The following is a 14,475-nucleotide window of genomic DNA, read 5'->3' on the forward strand; positions in this document are numbered from 1 at the left end:
AAGAAAGAAACTCACTTAGAACAATTCATAAAGTCTCCTCTCACTCTCTGCAGCCACCAGCGCCACATACGTCAAATCCAGCAGAAGCATCAATGTCGACCCAATAAAATGACAAAAATATACATAACAGATGTAAATATAATTCATTTAACTCACCAGAACTTTAGAAACTATTTAGAGTTCTCCTCAGAGCCTGTCAACCAAGGGTAGCGCTCATAGTTGCTGACCTGAAAGTTTCCCCGGCTGGGTCAGGCTAGCTAGCTCCAGGGTTGGGCGGCCTTTCCTCACAATATCCAGCTTTTCCTTCAAAGTCCGCTGTGAAAATGTCTTTCTGAGAAGATCTGCAACCAAAAGGATTGCCTCTCCTCCTTCCTCCATGGTGGCTTCAACAAACAGCTATCAGAACGTTAACGTTGTGCAGCTAGGAACAGATGAACATGAACCGCTAGCTTAGCTTAAACAGAGCGGCTCTCTGACCGTCCAATCAGAGGACGGTAAAACGCTGACGCTACCGTAGGCCACAGAGAAGGACTAAGAATACCAACTAGAAATGTGATTGGTTACAGGAACAGCGTCATTACAATGTGTTTCAGGTTTAATTGTGAAGGCCCAGCAACATGATGATGAAATATGATTGGATAAAAGCTCTGATGCTAAGCTACACTGACAGAAGCACCACAGCTGAGAGACAGACAAGACAGAACATGAAAAGAATAAACTATTGGAATAATTTAATTAGATTAATGGGGAAATATTAAAATGGAAGTTTAGTTCAGAAGAGAATGATTTACTGGAGCTGATGAACCACCACTGGTAGAATTAATACGTTTATAATCCTGATGATTTTCAAACTCGTCGCTGTGGAGCCTCTAGTGGACGTTAGATGAACTGCAGCTACAGATTTAATATACTCTGAAGTTTTCTTTGTTTGAGGCGCTTCTTTACAGATTTTATTTGTTTGTCAGAATATTTTTCCTGTGTAGATCAGTACATAGAGTAATTCCTCTGTAAGATCCACTAAATCAGATTTATTCCAGCTGTTGCTTCTTTGTGGGTCTTTAACTTTAACCTCTCCTGATACAAGATCGTAAGATTGGGACTAAAAGCTCAGAAATTATTATAGAGTCATAGAGTCTCTGATGGTTTTACTGCAGAGAGGATACTTTCTTTCTTAAAGAAGAACAGATGTTACAGATGATGACGGGTCTGGGACTGACTCACCAGATACAGTAAAGGAACCCTTATCTACAGTATAAGCCAGTCCCAGCCAGATGTTTGTGTGGAGCTGTTATCTGCAGGAGGAACCATGTGGACCGAGATTAGTTCCTGTTTGAGTTCCAGAGGAAAAGGTGGAGCTCCATCAAAGGAATGAGTGAGAAGCGTGAGTGAGAAGAAGAAGAAGAAGAAGAAGAAGAGGGGGGTTCCAGCTGAATCAGCTGATGGAATGATAAAACTTTAAAACTCTCAGGGGGAAGTTTAACAGTCGCTGGCTTCACTTCATTTAATGTGGTTAAAACAGAACAAAGTCACTGAGGCCCCGTTCACACCAAACATCTTAGAGGAGGTGTGAACACACAGTGAGTCCTGGGTCTCGTTACAGCGCCATCATGTGGTCAGTAGAATATTGTAGCAGCTGCTGTCTCTAATGGATCTCTACCTACCGCTGGATCAGAACCATCAACAGCTGCTGGTTGACTTGGAGACATGATCCAGATGTTGGAACAAGATGGAAAGACTCTCACATGTTAAGATCTTCTGTCCATCTTTAAGTTGACTAGAGTGTTGTTGAGCAGATGATCTCCAGACACTGAGCTGTGGGTTCCTTCACCTCTGCAGCAGTGGGAGGAGTGGACGTCTCCTCTGGGAGGCGTCTCCCGCTGGAACGAGTCAGTGCGTCCCTACATGGCCGTGGGACTCGGTGTTGGACGTGAAGAGGAAGAGGACGCACGGCAGCAGATCTGTAAGTCTCTGCAGAGCTGGAATGAAATGCATGAAGCCTGTTTGTTACCTGAGTCAGAGTCAGAGCAGCCGCTGCATGAACTTTACTAGAATTTAAACTGAAGCTCATCTGAGGTCAGTTTAGGATCTTTAATGATTCATTTAGGGTTAAAATATAAGCTGTGAATCACCTCTTTCTGCAGATTTAACATGTTTAAGATATAAAAACACAACTCTGTTCAAGCTTTAGGAACAGGGATGTAAATGAATGTTATTGTGCAGCTGGAACTAGATTTGCTCAAGATTATTTTATACACAATCATTTAATCTTTTAATTTCTTTTATGTTTATCATGTAAAACCCGTAAAGATGAGTTGACAGGTTTAGTTTCTCAGAAGAGAAGATCTAGAAATGGAAGAAGCTGATGTGTGTTATAATTTATTTATTCCCAGCTGTTGGAGAAAATCATTTTAGAAGTTTAGATAAATGTTGTTTTTTCCTGACGTTGAGCGACCGGTGAATTTTATGACTCTGAGTCTCTCAGCTGTTGGAGAGATTTAGTGACTGTCTGGTTTTATTGGGGATTATTATAAACTGTGTTCCTGACGGTGCTTCAGATGTATTGACCTGTTAATGTGCTGCTGGTAGAGCTGCTGCCTCCGTTTAAACAGGTTCAAACCTTATTTATTCAGAGCAGCACAGAAAAATCCAAATAAATAAAACCAGCTTTCTCTGAGCCCTCTAAAACAAACCAGACACCTCTTCACAAACTGTACCGCAACTTTATTTTAAATATGTTTTTGGTATGATTATTTGTATTTTCATGGTCTAACTCATAGAAAAACACCAGCCTGGTGCTTTGAGGTTTTGAGAAGAATTGGGACGTTATGACCCCCCCCCCCCCCCCCCCCACACACACACACACACACACACACAAACACAGGGTCTGGTTCAGATCTTTTTCCCATTAGCTGTGTGGAGCCTTCAGAACCAGACTCTGGATGTAAAACACATGGGACCCTCATGGTCTCTCTTTAATGTGTCGTTGCATGAGAACGTACAGAAGTCAAAAACCAAAACCTTTCCTCAACCAGAGGAGATGGGTTCTTCAAATAAACTGAACATCTGTCAGTTTAAATGTAAATGATCTCATATTTATTCAACGTTTATTTGTACTCGGAGCTTTAATCATGTGGCAGATCCTCATATTTGTTCAGTGCCAGGCGCTGGGAGCATCAAACCTCTCATTCATCTGACACATGGATGGCGGCTGTGGCTCAGTAGGTAGAGCGGGTTGTCCACCAACCAGAGGGTTAGCGGTTTGATCCCTGGAATGTGCCACATGCCGAAGTGTCCTTGAGCAAGACGCTGAACCCCCAGTTGCTCCCAGTGCGTGGCACTGGTGTGTGAATGTGTGAGCGAATGGGTAGATGAGTCTGTGACAGTAAAGAGCTTTGAGAACCAACAGGTAAAAAAGCTCTATATAAAAGCAATTTACATGAACACATGAAACCCCGGAGGGTTGTGGAGTGCTTTCAGTTCGCTGTAGGGTCTTTGTAGGTTTAAGAAGCCGTCGTGGCCACAAACAATCACTACGTCTGCATGTAGATACAGTAGGATGGACTGAATGATTGAGTTCATGTCAAAAAGAAAGAAGAAGCAGTTAATTATTACAATAATAAATTTAATCGGTGAGATTTAAAGTTGTTTCAGATCTGTTTAAATCAAGTCACCAGTTAAACATTTCAGCCTTTTGTGGAGTTCTTACTCTTACTTATTTTTTTGTAATTTTAAATGACTAAACTTTTATACGTATATTCAGATTAAAGTCTTCAGTCGTTTTCTTCAGTCCTCTCTGGACCTCCATACTACAGGCGGCTCTGCTCAGTGTGACTGTATGATGTAGTGTTGCCTTCAGGGACCTCAGGATTACTCTGAAACACCCCCCCCCCCCCCCACACACACACACACCTCAGTCCTTCATCTGCAGATCATCGGGTTCCTATTCACCTTTTAGGGCCTCTTTCAGAACCTGGGACTCTACAGAGGCTGAAACATGTCTGTGCTGCTCTGAACTCATTTCATCTTTATTCTGGGATTATATTTATTCTGTAATAATCCCCGCCTGGAGAAAGAAAGAAGTAGTTTTGTGTCTGATCATTCATTCTTTCATCTTCTCTAACCGCTTGTTCCTGTTAAGGGTCGCGGGGTCTGCTGGAGCCTATCCCAGCTGGCATCAGGCGAGAGACTGGACAGGTCGCCAGTCCATCGCAGGGCGTGTCTAATCAACGTTGGTGAAATATCAGACGAGAGATGTTATAAATATTGGGGCTGGACTTGTGGACTAGTTGTTCCAGGCTAAAGCTAAGCTAATCTCTGTTGACCTATCCATCCACCCTGACCTCCTCCACATAAGGTTTTGGGCTCTGACAGATTAACACTCTCCTCCTTTGATCTACAATCGTTTTGGTTTGTGACCCAAGCATATCATCATTAAATCTCAATCTTCTTCTGGATTGTATAACGTGCACAATGGTAGAATGTGATGATGTCCAGGCTAAATAAAATGATTTTAGATCACAGCTGTTGAGGTCTGTGTTTCCTCCAGACCAGTCAGTGTTTGTGATCTGACTTCAGACCAAAGAGGGTCTTTAAGTTAATTTTAGTGAGTTTTCCACAAACGCCTTTAAGTTAAATAAGTAGTTTAGCAGATGATGTTGAAACACAGTGAAGATTTTCATAAACTAACAACCTTAAGGTTCTGGTGGAGGAGCTGAACTGTGACGGTTATTTTATGGTTTGGTCCTTTTTCATGAGAGGTTTACATCAGGTCCAGCCTGGTGGTGTTTTTATCAGGTTGTGAGGACCAAACTCAGGCAGGATGCCAGCGTTGTGGGGCCTGGTGTCATTGTGGGGCCCAACAACTTTAAGGTGGTTACAACCCGTTCAGACTTGGTGTTGGGGTCGTAGTTGAGCTGGTTGGGGTCAGGGGTTAGAGAATGCTTTACATCACTGGAAGGTCCTCACAGAGATAGAAACAGGAGTGTGTGTGTGTGTGTGTGTGTGTTGCAGACCAGAGAGAGCCCTTATTTGGTCAAAGTTTACATTTGTAGATGTTTGGTCATTATGAGGAAGCAGGAACCAATCAGAGGATCAGATTAGGATCAGGCCTGTTTTAGGATGGAGGTCACTCCCCTCACATAACTTCAACAAACCTGATTGCCTCATAGTTGTGTCTGCTTGAAAGCCTGTGGCAGGTTTATGAGTTAATAATAGGTTTATTTCCACATGTCTGGGAACTCCTGTTAACTTCTGGTCTGGTTGATGGCGCCGTCATTTAGTCCACCCCAGAACAAACCAGGAGCTGGAGCACTTCGTTTCAGTGTGAACACACTTGTTCCCCTCAGACCAGTACAGACTATCAGTAGAGGTAAGATACGACTGTTTGAAGACGAGACCCGAGGTGTCCCCTGTTGATGTGTCCTCTGTCCACCATGGAACAACGTCTCTCTACATTAAACTGAAACAGAAGATGTTGTAGATGCTTTTTATTTGTAAGATCCCTCGGTTGCTATGTTAAGAATAAGAAACGTCTTTTTAGACTCTAATTATGTTCAGTTCTTTAGCTCTGATCCAGTTTGATGAAGTCTCTAAACCCTCTGCTCAACATCAACACAAGATCCAAACAAATTCTGATTTTACTTCCTGGTCTGTTTCATTTTTTAGCAAAAACAAAACAAAAAATGATGCTAAAAAACTAAAAACATATTCAGATAAATGTAACATCTGTTGCTTTGTGTGTTTATTTTGAGTTTATTCGCACATCTCTTCCTCTGGCCTGGTTGTCAGCGTGGTATCACACCTCCTCATCTCTTAAATCACTTTCTAATCAAAGCCTGATCTCTCCGGGGAACATCCATCATGGTTTGTCAGCGGTGAGATCTGGTTCCTCTGGGTCTCGGTGTCTCCAGCAGACTAAATATTTCTCTAATTGTTAAGACTTTCTCAAGAATTTGTTTTCTTGTTAAAGGAGACAGCAACCGTCACCGAGTTTAACTCTACCCAGGAACATGAATTATATAAAAAGCAGAAGAAGCTTTAGTTCAGTCTAATATTTAATGCTAAATATTTTACATCTTGTACAAAAATGCTTTGCCTTTAAAGGACCAGTGTGTTGGAGGCAGTGACCTCTAGTGGTGACGTTGTCACTTACACTTTAGCTACGGGCTAACTTTGGACATTTTATTTAGCCTGGACATCATCACATTCTGCCATTGTGCACATTATACAATCCAGAAGAAGACTGAGATTTCCTTATTGATACACTTGGGTCACAAATACCAACAAATGTTGCATCTAAAATCTTCTGAAGAGGAGGAGGTCGGGGTGGATGGATGGGTTGGCAGAGATTAGCTTAGCTTTAGCCTGGAAGTCAGACCCACTTTTCACTAAATGTTTGTGGAGGGAAGTTGTTGGAGTCTCTCTGTTGGTAACTGATTCTGCTCCAGCAAAGACCTGCTGAGCCAATCAGATTATGTGGGCGGGGCTTAATGTGGTGATGGACAGCAGACATACAAGACATCTGATTAGTTTAAATGTCTCTGATTGGTTGGAGGAGGATCCAGTTGAGGTATTTTTTTGTCTTTATGTCTGATAATGAACTCCACACGGAGAGTTACCTGAATCTGACTCTGAGAAGAATAAAGACTTTTAAATAAACTGAAATGGAACAAAACATCTGACTCTTAGTATGTTCAACATGACAAACTGTAGAGAGCTCTGATCAAAGTGGATTACTAACAAACAACATCCTAAAAGTGCACTGATTTAATTTCTTGTTCTGTTAGCAGAGCAACTGATCCAAACAAAGCCACAGAGTGAAAGCAGTGCAGGTGGTCTGAGCAGGTGTAACGATGGTCCTCATGTAAACTGTTCAGTCCAGATGTGGAGTCTGTTAAGTGTCCTGATGTAAACAGTGGAGCTTACTCACAAACAGACGGATGATTGGGACTCTCCGTCGCTGATATCTGATTTATATTTTCCTGTTTAGTTTCCAAACAGGAAGTCACTTTGGTTGTTTACTTTGAGAGCTTTTACTGATGGATCAGCGCTGATAGGTCTCAGAGAGGAGGACCAAGTGAACTCACTGAACACTGTGTTAGACTGCTGTACCCACTGACTTATAATATATGACACTAAGAATAATAAATACTATAAGATAAGATAAGACTTTATTCATCCCCGTGGGGAAATTAGTGTGTTACAGCGGCAGGAAACAACAGCAAGATGCAGAAGATACAAAAAAAAACAATAGAATAGAATATGGCAGACAAATATGTTATGTACAAAAAATATTTATCATATTGCATCAAAGAGATTCACAGAGTCTAGTCTGAGTCATATAATATACACAGAGAGTGGTGTTAAAAGCCTGACTTCCTAGTTATACACTAGACCCCCTCTGTTGGGGGGGCCCCTCTGTCGGGGGGCCCCTCTGTCGGGCCCCTAGCCGCAGCTCTGTGATGTTTACTCTCGGCTCAGCGCTGCTGGTTTTAGTTGCTCTGCATCTGGATCTTTTCCTTCCTCAGCCCGTGTCTTTATTTGTTCTGTCCTCCAGGTTCCTCAGAGTCTCTTGGCCTCCCGTCATCCTGCTGACGTGCCCTTGAGCCAAACCCTGAACCTGTGCCAGGTAACACTATCCCACTGAAACATGCATTAAACAACACGGGTCATAAAAGCCGCCCTGTTTATTGAGCTTGTCACTTGGATGTTTCTGTCAGACTTCAGCCGCGGTCACAGCGGTCGCCGCGGTCGCCGTGGTCGCAGTGGTCGCCGTGGTCGCCGCGGTCACCGTTGTGATGTTATTGGGATTATTTAGATGTTGGAGGTAAATCAGTGAAGTGATGGATCAACCACTGACTGGATATGGACACTGTGGGTTTGTTATTCTTTGGATGTGTTTGGCTCCAGCTATGACCACAGATAATTACATAATTAGCCTCAACATTCTCCAGAGTGCTTCTTTCTGCTGAGGGACTCCATAATGAGGCGTTTCCTGCAGATTCTCATCAGCCTGACTTCAGACTCTGAACCTGTTGTGTCTTTGAGGGAAAATCCAACATTAATCGTGTATTTCCCTCCGTGATGTTTGCCGTGATTGTTGGCATTCTTCATTGCCACGGAACAAAACCAAGAGTAAGGCTCCACAGAAACAACATGCAAGATAACACGCAGTCAGGAGCAGCTTGTTCAGCGTTCACATTGTTCTGCAGGAAGTTAAACAACGATGGGTCTGATTATACAAAGTGTTGGAGCCTGAGAGAGCAGTGAAGATGAACAGAGACACTGGAGGGGAGTCCAGGTTTCTATCTGGAACATCTGAGGGTGGAGTCCACCTGAAGGTCACATGACTGTTAAAGCAGTTTGTCCAGTGTCCTTCTGTCCCTCACTGAGACAAACGTCTCCAACCAATGTCCAGCCTTTGGGATCGGTGTACTGATGTCCTTTCTGCTGGTGCTGCTCCCCCAACAAACCACAACAAAGTACAGACTGGTAGAAAGTCTCCTGCAACTTGTTACATACATTAAAAGACCTAAGGTTGCTCAGGAACTAGAGTCTACTCAGGCCCTTCTTGTCCACAGCATCACTGTTGTCCCTCCAGTCCAATCTGTTTTTCATGTGGACTTCCAGGTACTTATAGTGGTCCACTACTTCCACCTCCAGGCCCTGGATGGTGATGGGCTCTGCTGGTGTCTTCTTACTGAAGTCAATGACCAGCTCCTTGGTCTTGTCCACATTCAGGAGTAGCTGGTTTGCCTGAGACCACTCCACAAAGTCTCTGATCAGTGTCCTGTACTCCACCTCCTGTCCATCTCTAATACACCCACCTAATGGTGTAGGGACACTTTCCTTGGAACACTTTGAGCCTCTTACACTTGGTTTAAACTCCCACAACTGGTCTACGCTGAGCCTACGTTGTTGGCAGCAACATTGGTGAAATCCTTCAAACCTGTTGTGTTGCCTTTGTCCTGTACTTTAGCAACAAAAACATTCTTATTTCAGTGGAGAGTGGAACTGAGAGGCTCACGTACCGACTTCATACCTCCACCGTACCGACGGTGTACGGCGTAGATGAGACGTTCACGTCAGCCAACAAAAAAGAGGGTGGAGCTTTAATATCACATCCAACACTGAAGAACAAACGTCTTTAAATCATCTCAGAGGTCAACGTGAATCATGCTGTCATGTTTGTGGCTGCAGAGACCTGACGGAGTTAGAGGATGAAGGCTAACCAGGAGACGCTCTTCACTGATTGGCTCAGATTAGAGGAGGAAGATCAGTGTTGTTCTCGGCAAGGTTATAATAGTTTTGGATTTTTCATTTTAGTTTAGTTTTATTTTGTTTTTACTCCAATTCAGTTAGTTTTAATTAGTATTTAGTGTGGGTTAGCTAGTTTTTATTAGTTTTAGTATTAGTTTTAGTTTTTTCATACTTTGGGTTATTTGTCAGGTGCAGAATTCAAAAAGGTCAGAGTGAGTATTGTATAATAAAATTCAACAAAAGATACGTAGATAATAATGACTGACTTTTTATTTTTTGGTTGAACTATTCCTTTAATCCTTTTCTTTCTGCGGCAGCGGACTCACAGAGGCTAGCTTGTTTTGGTACTCGACATTAGCCGCCTTGTGCGAGCTTCTTAAACGGACTTTGAGATTCGTGGAGTTTCTCCCCTTGAGAATCAAGCCACATATTTTGTCACAGTCTGTTTCCACTACTAGACACTTGCTTTTATCTTTCTCGTCATATTCAAAAAAGTCACATACAGGACTTTGCTGCTTTCTCTCAGCTTTTGCTGCAACCGCCATGGTGCTGCCAGGCGACGTCACGGACCGTGAGGTGCTGTAAGGTGCTGCCAGCTGTCGTAAAACTGCCAGAGCAGAATAAATTGTTCATATGAATCCAACCAGTTGAGGCTTATAATTAAATTGACAGACACGAAAACGAAGGGAATTATATCTATAAGTTCAGTTCGTTTTAGTTTGTTTTCTAAACACGCAATACAGTTTCAGTTAGTTATCCTTTTTGTTTTTTCAATTTTAGTTTTGGTTATTTCGTTCGTTTTCGTTAACGATAATAACCTTGGTTCTTGGTAGTTTGCTGCTTTAAAACACCTTCAAACACTTCAGACTGGATGCTGGATGGTTTCATGTGCTCTGGCTCTGGTGCTTCAGCTGCTTGTCTCATCAGATTAAACACAGACTGAGATGTAATGTAATCCATGTAGTCCCCACAGTTAGTCTGATGTTGTGTCTGCTCAGCCTGGCTTCACTGTGCAGCTCTGCTCAGCTGATCAGACTCTGAGTAGCATCACGGCGCAGATGAGCTGAGTCACGCTGCACATGGATGGATGTTCAAACCAGCTAGAGCATAAAAAAGACGTATTACTCACCTGTGATTGGAGGAATCTGTTTTGAGGTGTTCTCTTATGGACTCTGGAGACTCTAGTCATGAGGTTTGAATGTTGGTTAAAACATTCTGTGGACAGATGTTCAGACTAAAGACAGAATCAAACCTGATTCCTGGTGGATATATGACTGAGAACCTTCACAAACCACTTATCAGTAAATATTCTCAACTGAGTGTAAAGAATGTCGTCGTTAGCATCTAGCCACCAGTTAGCTATTCAGCTACATGTTAAAAATGAAACCAATGAAACGTCTGCACACATTCATTTTAACGACTTGTTTCGAATAGTATCTTCTTCTTCTTCTTCTTCTTCTTCTTCTTCTTCTAGATGTTAGCTTGAAGCATGGAGCCGAAACGTTCTGTCTCTGGCTGTGTTTGTAGATCCTTCTCTGGTTTCTGTTTTCACTCAACGTTCCTCCAAACACTCAGCTCTATACGTCGAAGCGTTTAGATTAGTCAGCACTCAGACATTTCTCTTTTAAACACTGCAATCAGTAAATCACTGGGGAAGGAACAACATCCACACACTGCTGTTTGGAAACAGGAAAGCACCAGCGCCGTGTCCGGGGGGCGGGGGTGGTCCCGAAGGTCCCTGGTGTTTGACAGGGATGCTGAGGCTGAGGCTGAGGCTGTGGGCGGACACGTGTTAGCGTTTAGCAGAGAGCGACCTCCACGTTGTTTGAAAGTTGTCATTCATGTGTTCACCAGTGACTGAGTAGAGATCACCCTCTATAACTTGGCCCACCCACCTCCCTAAATGTCTCCCCCAAAAGGCTTTGGTCAAGAGTATGTGGAAACGTCCAAAAATCACTTTTTAACCATGAACTTTGTCCAGAGCCGTAGTTTATTGTCAGAACTCACAGAACAGACTCAGATGTGTTTATTTACTGCAGCACTAATAGAATCTGACAGCTACGCTACGTTTTATAGGTCCTGCTTTCTACAACGCCCCTGGCATTATTAAAGGTTTCAGACAAATCAAATCCAGTTACAGGCTCTAGTCTGAAAGTCTGAACCAGGCGTTTAACTTTTACAACAAATTAACGGTGAACTACTACTGAAATGCAAATGAACAAATAAACTAAATACTCACTACTAACAATACAGCAATGAATAATCTGATCTCTTGTAACAGGGCATTTCAGAAAACCCCCGCAGGGTGTAGTAAGATATTCTAGCAACACAGAAGTAAGAATTCAACATAACCTAAGAGACACGTTAATAGTCTCTGACCCTGAACAGCTCCAAGGCCAGAATCTTTTAAAAGGCTCTCATTACTAATGAACAGACATCACTAGAGACCAGATCAGTGTTCACACCTGGACCTGTCTAATCTGGACTCTAGAGACCTGATCAGTGTTCACACCTGGACCTGTTTAACCTGGACTCTAGAGACCAGATCAGTGTTCACACCTGGACCTGTTTAACCTGGACACTAGAGACCAGATCAGTGTTCACACCTGGACCTGTGTAACCTGGACTCTAGAGACCAGATCAGTGTTCACACCTGGACCTGTTCAACCTGGACTCTAGAGACCAGATCAGTGTTCACACCTGGACCTGTGTAACCTGGACTCTAGAGACCAGATCAGTGTTCACACCTGGACCTGTTCAACCTGGACACTAGAGACCAGATCAGTGTTCACACCTGGACCTGTTTAACCTGGACACTAGAGACCAGATCAGTGTTCACACCTGGACCTGTTTAACCTGGACTCTAGAGACCAGATCAGTGTTCACACCTGGACCTGTTTAACCTGGACTCTAGAGATCAGATCAGTGTTCACACCTGGACCTGTCTAACCTGGACACTAGAGACCAGATCAGTGTTCACACCGGACCTGTTTAACCTGGACTCTAGAGAGCAGATCAGTGTTCACACCTGGACCTGTCTAACCTGGACACTAGAGACCAGATCAGTGTTCACACCGGACCTGTTTAACCTGGACACTAGAGACCAGATCAGTGTTCACACCTGGACCTGTGTAACCTGGACTCTAGAGACCAGATCAGTGTTCACACCTGGACCTGTTTAACCTGGACTCTAGAGACCAGATCAGTGTTCACACCTAGACCTGTCTAACCTGGACTCTAGAGACCAGATCAGTACGGATGTGACTGTGACGTCTGAACGAGGCCTTTGAGACAGTTTAGACGTGCATGTAGACTCCATATTTGTGAAAAGCCCATCAATCATAAACATGTTGATTTCATTTAGTCCTCCACCAGTGTTGGATGTAGACCAGATCTTTGCTCAGAGAGAAGACGTCTTCATTTTGATGAACTGTTGTAGTGTTTAGATTAGAATAAAAGTCCCGGGTACAGAGTTTTGTTTTTGTGATGCTCCTGAAGAGTTTTGACCTCTCAGGTGAGATACCTCAGAGAAAACCTCCCGGTAGATGTTCATCCAGTCACTGACAGGCTGATCTGTCAGATTTCTTGGGTGGAGAAACACGCAGCGATATCCCACAAACATTTCAACATAAGTGCAATCAGCAATCAGCACATGTGTCTGATTATCAGAGAGAGGGGGAACCATGGCGTAACTCTTCCAGCTCTAACATGTGCTGTCAAGATGTGAGCGTGGAGGTCGGGCTAATCTCTACCTCGTCCAGGGTCGGTCCTAATTGGGGTGACGGTGAGCCTTGGGGCGAGGGGTTGGAGGGGGGTTTGCCTCTTGGTGGGTCTGTGAAGAAAAACCACCGCCGACAAACACTAAGAGCAGCTGTGAGCTCGGTTTGTTGTTTTTCTCATTAAAGCAGGTTTGTTAATTTTTAAAGGCACCCTCGTTGTGATCTTCTAAGGAACTTGTTTAAAGGTTGTTTAGTGAAACAGGGAACCCAGCCAAGAACCCAGATCAGTCAAACCAGCTCCAGCTGTTCAGGAGATCCCCATAAAGATGCCGTCTGAGACCTTCAACTCAGACCTTAACACAATCGACCTGATCCAACCAGCGCCATCATGTGGTCACAGCTGCTGTCTCTAATGGATCTCTACCTACCGCTGGATCAGAACCATCAACAGCTGCTTGTTGACTTGGAGACATGATCCAGATGTTGGAACAAGATGGAAAGACTCTCGGCTTCCAGTGTGATCAGTGTCAACCCCCTCTACTCTCTCCTAGTCCTAGCCAACGGTCATATGTGTCAGAACATGAAGTAACTTTGTCACTTTGACATAGTGACGCTAATATTAGCACCATGATGCTAATATTGTCAAATAAGGAGAGGACAGGTTTAACAACAACCATAGAAGTTAGTTCTCTTGGGGAGATGATCCAGATTTAGGAACAAGCTGTAAAGTCTCTCACATGTTAAATTCTTCTTTATTTCTTGATCTTCATGGACAGACGAGGCTCAGAACTACATTGGAGACGTGGTTACTTTGCCTGATGCTGCATTTTAAAAACGATCACCATGTTCTGATTGGGTGCATGATGCCCGGCTCCTTTCTACCGACTTGATCGTCTGTTGGTTTTCAAACAGAACCAGAAACAGTCGGACGCTGTTGCATCTTATTTTACTGTCAGAGACGTTTCTCTGAGCAGCTGCAGCTTGGTGGGAGCATGAATCCAGCTCGAGTCGTTCCTGAACAGCAGAGCTCCTCTGATCGCCAGCGTTGGCCTCCAGCCGACCTCCAGAGAACGATCGCCGGCATCAGCGAGAGGAAATCCTTCAGATTCTCCAACACTCTCTGCTCATGCTTCCAAACAATGAGGCCCCTCATTCTCCCACATCCAGATCTCCATCTATGCTTGTGACTCTGGCCAAATAAATAGAGCCACGGAGCAGCGTGGAGGCCCCTGTAAATAGAGCTGGATGGGTAAACGATGCAAAGACCCTCGCCTCAATCAGCCTGTCACTGGAGCGCTCTGCCCTGATTACCTTCACATGCTTCACATTAGACCGAGGCCCCCTACTCTGCAGGGCCCCCGCCAGTTGGCAGGTGATTAAACACAGGCACCGAGTATGTTTGTGTGTTGGTACATATACATTCAGAGATGGAGGCACGCTCCGGCTTAACGCTCTCACATAAAAGAAGGCGTACACATCAAGCAGAGAGCTGCTTATC

General features: G+C 43.8%; 1 protein-coding gene across 2 annotated transcripts in view; it reads left to right on the top strand.

Moving 5' to 3' along the window:
* Positions 1–872: 872 nt before the first annotated feature.
* LOC311496396 (collagen alpha-6(VI) chain-like) overlaps positions 873–14,475 on the top strand; it is a 41,186-nt gene continuing 27,583 nt past the window's right edge. Inside the window, exons 1-2 of one of the 2 annotated variants that reach the window (XM_084556252.1) lie at positions 873–1,960; positions 7,556–7,627. The gene's annotated coding sequence lies outside the window, so the exon portion shown is untranslated. The remainder of the gene's footprint in view (positions 1,961–7,555; positions 7,628–14,475) is intronic. The other variant, XM_084556253.1, reaches the window with a different exon arrangement.

The sequence above is a fragment of the Chelon labrosus genome, assembly GCF_963514085.1.
Source record: "Chelon labrosus genome assembly, chromosome: 12".
Lineage (NCBI taxonomy): Eukaryota > Metazoa > Chordata > Actinopteri > Mugiliformes > Mugilidae > Chelon > Chelon labrosus.